General features: G+C 46.5%; 1 protein-coding gene across 1 annotated transcript in view; it reads right to left on the reverse strand.

Moving 5' to 3' along the window:
* LOC125713237 (kelch-like protein 10) overlaps positions 1 to 8,591 on the reverse strand; it is a 39,842-nt gene that overhangs the window by 1,713 nt on the left and 29,538 nt on the right. The window lies entirely within an intron of this gene.

Below are 8,591 nucleotides of genomic sequence, written 5' to 3' on the forward strand. Positions count from 1 at the left end.
GAGATGGGCCTTCCCAGCAGGTCATTTCATCCACTGAATTCTTTTGTTTGATTTAAGCGCATTACAATCTGTGACACAGCAGCAGTGACAAAAAATGAGTCTCAGATAAATCTTGAGATTTGACTCCTTTGTTTCAGAGTACAAGAAAGGAATCACTCACCGCATAGATGTTTCCCTGATATGCCGCTACTCCAAGGCCACGTCGGCGAGTGCGCATGGGAGCGATCAAGGTCCATTCGCCCGTGAGTGGATCATAGCACTCCGCAGTGGAAGTGGTCTGAGCTCCATTGTTACCCCCACAAATGTATATCTAGGAAAGATGGTTCACAAGTGATGTGTGTTATGCTGTATATGATTGGAGATGGAGATCTAGAAAGCATAAATGTACATTTAGCTAATGCATGTTTAATCCATCCATCTTCCATAAAAGTTTATTCGGTACAGGGTGGTGGTGAACCTGGAGCCTACCACAGGAAGCACATGGGCATTGGTAGGGAATTTACAGTTAGTTGTGATCATTTCCCTTGTGAACCGCAGCTTAATCAGATAATTATTAAGTTCACTAGGTTTGTTTGAATAGGGAAATCTGCAAATTGTTTAGGATTCTGACCCTCCAGGACTGGAATTGGGTAAAGCTCCTACGTTAACACCAGTTATTGTATCTCACAAGTCTTGGGCTGTGGGCAAAATTGCAAAAACATAGAGCTGGACACCACAGCACTGCCCAATGTGCCACTAATGCAGAGCGACAATGCAAGGTCATTTATGTTTTATCTAAACACTGACGTTTACTGAACTTATATTAAATTATGGATTGAAATCAACCATTTGAAGACAAAGCGAGCTACTGAGTATGTAACATAATCAATTTCAAGGGGAAAATGAGGGTAACCACAGTCAGACGCCCTCCTATTAACCTACCTTTCCATTCAGGGTGGTGGCACTGGCATCCTGTCGCTCCTCATGCATGGGCTGGATAATAGTCCATTCGTTGGCTTCTTGGTCATATCACTCGATTATGATTAGAGGCGAGAAGCGTAAATGGCCACCCGTTACATAGATGGAACCATTAATTACGGCCACGCTAACATTTCAGTGGCACCAGTGCATCGGTGCCATGTGCTACCATGTCCGTGCGACGGGGTCAAATCTGCGTAGTGTTGGTGAAATTGTGGCCATCAAAACCCCCAAAACAATACCCAAAGCCATTTAAATACACACTGCCATGGGCGGACTGGCGAGTCTCCTGCCCCTGCGTTACATCGACCCAGTGGTCGGCCCGGGTGTCATAGGCTTCAATCCAATTGGTTTTGCGGAAATTCCAGCCACCAATGGCCAATAAGATGTCAGCGGGCAGGCGTGGGCGGATCAGTGGCCTTTCTTTTTTTTTTATATATATATTCCCTCCACCACCCCCCCTCTGCGGAGGACTACTTTATTTCTATTTATTTATTTATTTTTATTTATTTCCTCAAGAGAGGGAGAGAGAGAGAGAGGGGGACAGAAGGACGAAAACGGAGAAGAAGGGAAATAGAGAGAGAGCGAGGGAAAAGAGAAAAAAAAGAAGAAAGAAAACCACAGATAATCTGCTTCAATACCTGCTGATGAGAGAAAACAACAACCAACATCTGTACGAGTCACAATGAGCATGTTAAGGAGCAACAGCCGATCAAGACAGTGTGTGTCTGTGAGTACCTGTGTGTACACCTGTATGTGTCTGTGAGAATCTGTTTGTACCCCTGTGTGCACACCTGTGTATGTGAGCGCGCTGGTGTTCAAAAGGTTTCTCCATGTAAATGTCTAGTAGTGTGTGTGGGGAGCCACAGCCCCATCCCTCAGGACATGAAGCAGACACGGAGGAGGCCCAGACCCCAGACAGCCAGAGGCCCCCCAGGGCATGGGAGCCCCTGGAGGACCACCGCAGGGAGAATAGCATCCCTCACCCAGAAAAGGGCAGAGGAGAGCTCCGGAGGGAGGCCATCCGGCAGCCACAGTGCAGGAGCCCCAGGGGGCCGTGGCGGCGAGCCCGCAGGCTCCACCGGTGGCCAGCCCCACCAGGGCAGACCAGGCCCTGGGCCCAGAGATCCAAGGGCCCCCCCAGCAAGGGCCCGACAGAGCCAGGAGGGTCAGATCCCGCCAGGCAACCGCCGAGGGCGAGCCAGCACCCACCCGAGCACCCAGCCCTGGACATCGAGAACCACCAACGCACCAGTGGCCAGGTGCCCCATCCACCAGCAGGGAGTGTGGCGGGGGGGAATAGAGCCCGAGATGTTATTTCAGGTGGAGTCTAGAACCCAACCTGACACATGCATATAGACAAACAGGCACACACATATACAAGCATACGTTCCCACCCTCATGCACACATAAACAAATATTTACACATTCACCCAACATAGAGACACACAGAAATGAACGCTGTACACACACTCTCACTCCCCGTATATACTCTCTGTGCACCCCATTTTTTTCCTCTGGCGAGGAAACCGGAAGACCACCCTGGACCCCGCAGCAGCCGAGAAGCGCACCAGCCCAGACCCCGACCAGACGGCCAGATCAGTGACCTTTCAAAGTCAGATCGTGGATTTTTATCGTTGAGATCATGTATGATCTTCAATACATCAGTGATGATTGGCCTGCACGCCGCATTGGCCTTCACTAGATCGTTGGCTTTGACGATCTTCATAAAGTACTCCAGATCCATACGAGCCATGCGAATCTACACAGGAAACAAAAATGAGAGAATTCCCATGAGTTCCTTAGTGCTTTCTGTGAATCTCTGGAGATGAGCAATTCCTAACATTAAGGGTACAACAGTAAGTGCAACAGTAATAAGGACTTCACTCAATGAGCATTGTATTGTTATATACACAAGTCAATGAGAACATAGTATAACTATACTCACCTTCGGCAACAGAGCTGAAATGTGGGCCTCTCGGGTGGCAGGCTCGTGCTCGATCCACCCGATGATGCCGTCAAACACCGCATCCTCTTGTCTGACATTCAGCTCATCCTGCTCTATGATGTCCAGGGTGAGTTCTGGGAACTCGTTTGAGGTGATGGCAACCTCCTTGAAGTTTTTCAGGATGAAGTCGAATGCAGACTGGCGCAGCTCATTGAGGCAGTAGACATCTCCGATCTTCAGAAGCCCAACACAGTTGTCGAGGCAGAGCTGCTCATGCAGAAAGTCACTGCAGCGCTGTATGATGCCCAGGATATTCAGCCGATCAGCAGCTGCCAGGAGGTTCTCCACATTCTCAGCCGTGACGAGCACAGAGTACGTGTAGGTGTATTCCATGATCTGCTGCATTGTATCTGGGGAAATGCCTGGGAACTGGTACTCCCGCTTTCCCGAATCCTTCCAGTCACCGGTGAACAGAGCCCTGAAAACAATCCAGATGTGACTGAGAATCAGCTTTTTGTTTTTGTTTTTACACAAGGAATTTGTCTCCAGTTTGTTGTCACTCTCAGTGAACTTAAACAGGAGACATACAAAAAATAAAAAACAGGACCACAACGGGACTCATTTAATAATTTTGGGTTTCCTAACTCTTCTGATCCAGGGACCCCCAAATGAATATCGACCAGAGCTAAGGACCCCCTGCCACAGATGATCACATAGGTACTTAAGAAGTAGGGTCAGGAAGGGCTTTAATCTTATCTTTCCAGCAGTGGCTCCCTAAAAATATTTTTCACTTAGACTAGAGGGCAGGTCCCCCGGAATATTATTTTTGCCACTGATTGACGTGGTCCACTTTTTGTAATATTTTTACACAGCTATTATATGCCAAAAGTGAAGGTGGTACCTTTAATAACTGTAGCTCAGAAATATTTTTGCTAACCCCGTAGTATACTAATATAACACAATAATTGTCATGACCTGTGCGTCCAACCCTTGTATGTGCTCAGGATGAACCTGCTCTCATCTGTGAAAAGCTCAGGGTGCCAGTGGCAGACCTGCAAATTCTGGTATTCTATGGCAAATGCCAATCGAGCTCTATGGTGCTGGGCAGTGAGCACAGGGCCCACTAGAGGACGTTGGGCCCTCAAGCCACCCTCATGAAGTCTGTCTCTGACCAAACAATCAGAAACATTCACACCAGTGGCCTGATGGAGGTCATTTTCTAGGGCTTCAGCAGTGTTCATCCTGTTCCTCCTTGCACAAAGGAGCCAATACCGGTTCTGCTGATGGGTTAAGGACCTTCTACGGCCCTGTCCAGCTCTCCTTAAGTATCTTCCTGTCTCCTGGAATGTCCTCCATGCCCTTGAGACTGTGCTGGGAGACACAGCAAATCTTCTGGCAATGGCACATATTGATGCACCATCCTGGAGGAGTTGGACTACCTGTGCAACCTCTGTAGGGTCCAGGTATCGCCTCATGCTACTAGTAGTGACACTGACCGTCACCAAATGCAAAACTAGTGAAAAAACCGTCAGAAAAGATGAGGAGGGGAAAATGCCAGTGGCCTCCACCTGTTAAACCATTCCTGTTTTGGGGGTCGTCCCATTGTTGCCCCTCTAGTTCACCTGTTCATAATTTCATTAACACCAAAGCAGCTGAAACTGATTAACCACCCCCTCCGCTACTTAACTGACCAGATCAATATCTCAGTTGTTTAATAGACTTGATGCTATACTCTAATTAAAAAGTGTTCCTTAAATTTTTTTGAACAATGTATAATTGTAGCATCTCTTCCCTTGTCTTAAACTCCACACACCTAGAGTTGTAACCTAGCATCCTATTGGCCTTTTTTATTGCTTCCCCACACTGACATGGAAGCATCAACATACACACCGAGATCTTTCTAATAACCAGCTACCTTTATTTCAGTGGAACCCATAATATATCTGTACTTTTATATTTCTGCTCCCTGTATGGATTACCTTACATTTATCTATGTTAAATTCCATCTGCCAGGTATCCACCCAGTCGCTAATTAAATCCAGATCCCGTTGTAGCCTCTCCGCTGCTAGATCAGTACCTGCTACACCACCCACCCTGGTGTCGTCTGCAAATGTAACCAGTTTACTGTATGTATTGGTGTCAGTATCATTAATGTAAATTAGGAACAGTAGTGGTCCTAAAATTTAACCCTACGGTACCCCACTATGAACGCAGGCCCACTGTCATGCCCGGCTCGTACGATCGTCGTGTGTGCCACGCCCCCTGATTATCCACGTGTGCTTCCCCAATCATGCCCAGCTGTATCTTGTTGTTTCACCATGTCTTTTGTCTATATCAGTCCACATCTTGCCCTGTCCGATGTCCGTCATTGATGTTAGTGCTGTTATGTCCCGTTCTGCCCATAGCCATCTTTCCCCTAATAAAACCCCAGTTTTCCCCGTATTCTACCTCCCTGCTTCGTCCTTCCCTGCCTCCTTCCTGCCAGCCTGCCCGTCCGCACCCGCAAACTCTGACACCCGCAATATAATAATATCGTGTACAGTACATACTGTAATCAGTCCAGAGGTAACATCACTTCTCCAAATTCAAGTTGCCGGCTATGATTACTGTAGGTCCCAGGGGAAGGGGTTGCACTAAACCAGTATTTCAATGGATTATGAAAAACCTTAGTGCAGGGGTGCCCAAAGTGGGGCCCGCGGGCCAAGATTGGCCCGCCGTACTATTTAGATTGGCCCGCCAATGGATATCTAAAAATTTAAATTATTACTGTACTAAAATTTTTTAAAAAACTCTTAAAGCACGAATCCCAGTGTAGCTATCAGTGCGTTTATTTTTACTCTTGGTGCTTTGATTACATTTGAAATATCTAAGACTAAAATTGAAATACAAGCAACTATAAGGGTAATGTAGAGTATATCTGTCACGGGCGACCGCGGGCAGAGCGGCGATCGTGAGGGCAAGCGGGGAATCAGGAAGCAGGCAGGCAGGATTCGGGGCAAACGGGGATTTAATCAAAGGTTTTCGGGGAACAGGGAACATCGGACACTGACTGACATCAATGACGGACGAAGGACTCAGGTAAGACACGGACTGAAATACACAGGACTGAGCAAATGAACTAGATACAGCTGGGTACAATCGGGAGAAAACACGTGGGTAATCAGGGGGCGTGGCACACAGGAGGAGCGGACGAGCCGGGCATGACAATATCTGTGCACATATGTACATTTCCACACTTCATAAATAGTCATATTTTAACAATTTGCAAAAAGTCCCATGAGTCTTTGTTGCCGCCATACGGGATCAAACCAGTTTGTGGCGGGTCACCACCAGGCTGCTAGCTTAAGCCACTATCAACATGGAGCGGCATCGTCAGTGGCACACAGACAAAAGACATTTTAAAAAATGCTGGGAGGAAGAATATTTTTTCACTGACATAAATGCTAAAGCGGTCTGCCTTATTTGTAACCAGTCTGTTGCTGTACTAAAGGAGTATAACATTCGTCGTCATTATGAGACGAAGCACGCAGCATTTTCGCAATTCAAAGGTGATGCGCGAAAGAACAAGACCAGGGAGCTGCTGGCTAAACTTCACAGGCAACAAGGGACTCTTACACGGCCCTCGACAGCCCAGGACAGCGCGACACGGGCCAGCTTTGAGATTACTGCGCTAATTGCCCGGACTGGGAGATCATTTTCAACAGGTGACTTTGTTAAGGAGTGTCTGTCCATAGCTGCGACAATCATGTGCCCGTCACAGGCAAAAACTTTCTCCCAGATCAGCCTCTCACAAAATACTGTGACACGTCGTATTGAAGAAATGTCTCGAGACATTAAGGAGCAATTTAAAGCAAAGGCTGCTGGATTTGTCGCCTTTTCTTTGGCGTGTGATGAAAGCACGGACATTTCGGACTCTGCACAACTTTTGGTTTTCATACGGCGAGTAAATGAAAACATGGAAATAACTCAGGAGCTGGCTGGATTTGAGACACTGCGCAGCACAACAAAAAGTGAGGATTTGTTTGCAGCCGTTGAGCGAGTGTTGGATACGAACGGGCTGAGCTGGGAAAAATTGGTTGGGATAACAACTGATGGAGCACCTGCCATGGTTGGGAGGACAACAGGCCTTGCCACACTAATTTCCCAAAAGTTTTCCCAATGTGGAGGTAAGGTGGCAAAATACCACTGCATCCTGCACCAAGAGCAACTATGTGCCAGATCAGTTGGTATGGGAGACGTGGTGCGTGACGTGATTAAAATCATAAACTGCATACGATCAAAAGCGCTCTCACACCGCCAGTTCAGAGCTCTTCTAGAGGAGGTTGATTCACAATACAAGGATGTGCTTTACCACCAAGAGGTGAGGTGGCTGAGCCGCGGGAAAGTCCTCAAAAGATTTTTTGAGCTGCGCCATGTCATCGCGGAGTTTCTGACAAGCAAGAACAGTGACACTCAAGTCCCCACAGATGAAAAATGGTTTTGTGACGTGGCTTTTATGGTGGACATCACTAACCTGCTCAACACCCTGAATATTCAGCTTCAAGGGAAGGATCAGATCATCACTGAGCTGTTTGACCACATAACGGCCTTCAGGTCGAAGCTGCAGCTACTCTGTCGACATCTGTCAGCAGGTAGGTTAATACATTGTACACACACAGAGACACACATACACATTCAGTTTTAATGGTGATAATGTCTATCATACTGTATTTTATGCCGTAAATAAGTCCCGGCCTTGTTAACTGTGTTGCGGAGGGACAGCGCTGTCCATGGTTCTTAAACTTGATTGACAGGCAGACATGCGCTTTGTTTGTCTTTTGGAGCTTGCATATTTTTTGTGATTGTAAAAATGCTTATGATTTAATCAAGTGATAATGGAGAGGAAAGGTGGCAGCATGTACCTGCACCTCACATGATAAAAGTGCAGTTACTGGGATTGATATTATGTGGAATATGTTAGTAAGTGCATTTACTAACATATCCATATTCCACTGTTGTGCAGTTAAAAAGTATTGTTAAAAAGTATTGTAATAAAATTGTAAGGCTAACTCTTTCAAAGTACATAAAACAACATTTATGTTGCAATATTTATTATTATTTGACGACTTAGCAGCTCTTTCACTTCTTCCCAGGAAACCTTGCACACTTCCCTAGTCTGAGAGAGGTCAACCTGGTGAAGCAGAGACTGCCTGAATATGCAGCACTTCTCAGACACTTGGACCAGGACTTTGCGTTGCGCTTTGAGGACTTTAGGGAAAGTAGAGGTGACATGGAGCTGTTTTCTCAACCCTTCACCATAAGTGTGGACTCAGTGCCTGATCACATTCAGATGCAGCTAATTGAGTTTCAGTGTGATTCTGAGCTAAAGAATAAATTCATGTCACTACACCTGAAAGACTTCTACACACATGTCTCATCTAAAAGGTACCCAGACATTAGGAAACATGCACAGGTCATGTTAGCTTTGTTTGGCAGCACTTACATCTGTGAACAGACTTTTAGTGTAATGAACCTTAACAAGTCCAGGCTCAGAAGCACTCTGACTGACCCACACCTACAGGACATCCTCACCCTCTCAGTGAGTCAGCTGCAACCTAATATTGATAGGCTGATAAACGCCAAAGAACAGCTTCATGTTTCTCACTAGTGGTGCAATTATATTGTTCCTACTGTTGTTGTTGTGTTG

Source organism: Brienomyrus brachyistius, chromosome 18, assembly GCF_023856365.1.
Source record: "Brienomyrus brachyistius isolate T26 chromosome 18, BBRACH_0.4, whole genome shotgun sequence".
Classification (NCBI taxonomy): domain Eukaryota; kingdom Metazoa; phylum Chordata; class Actinopteri; order Osteoglossiformes; family Mormyridae; genus Brienomyrus; species Brienomyrus brachyistius.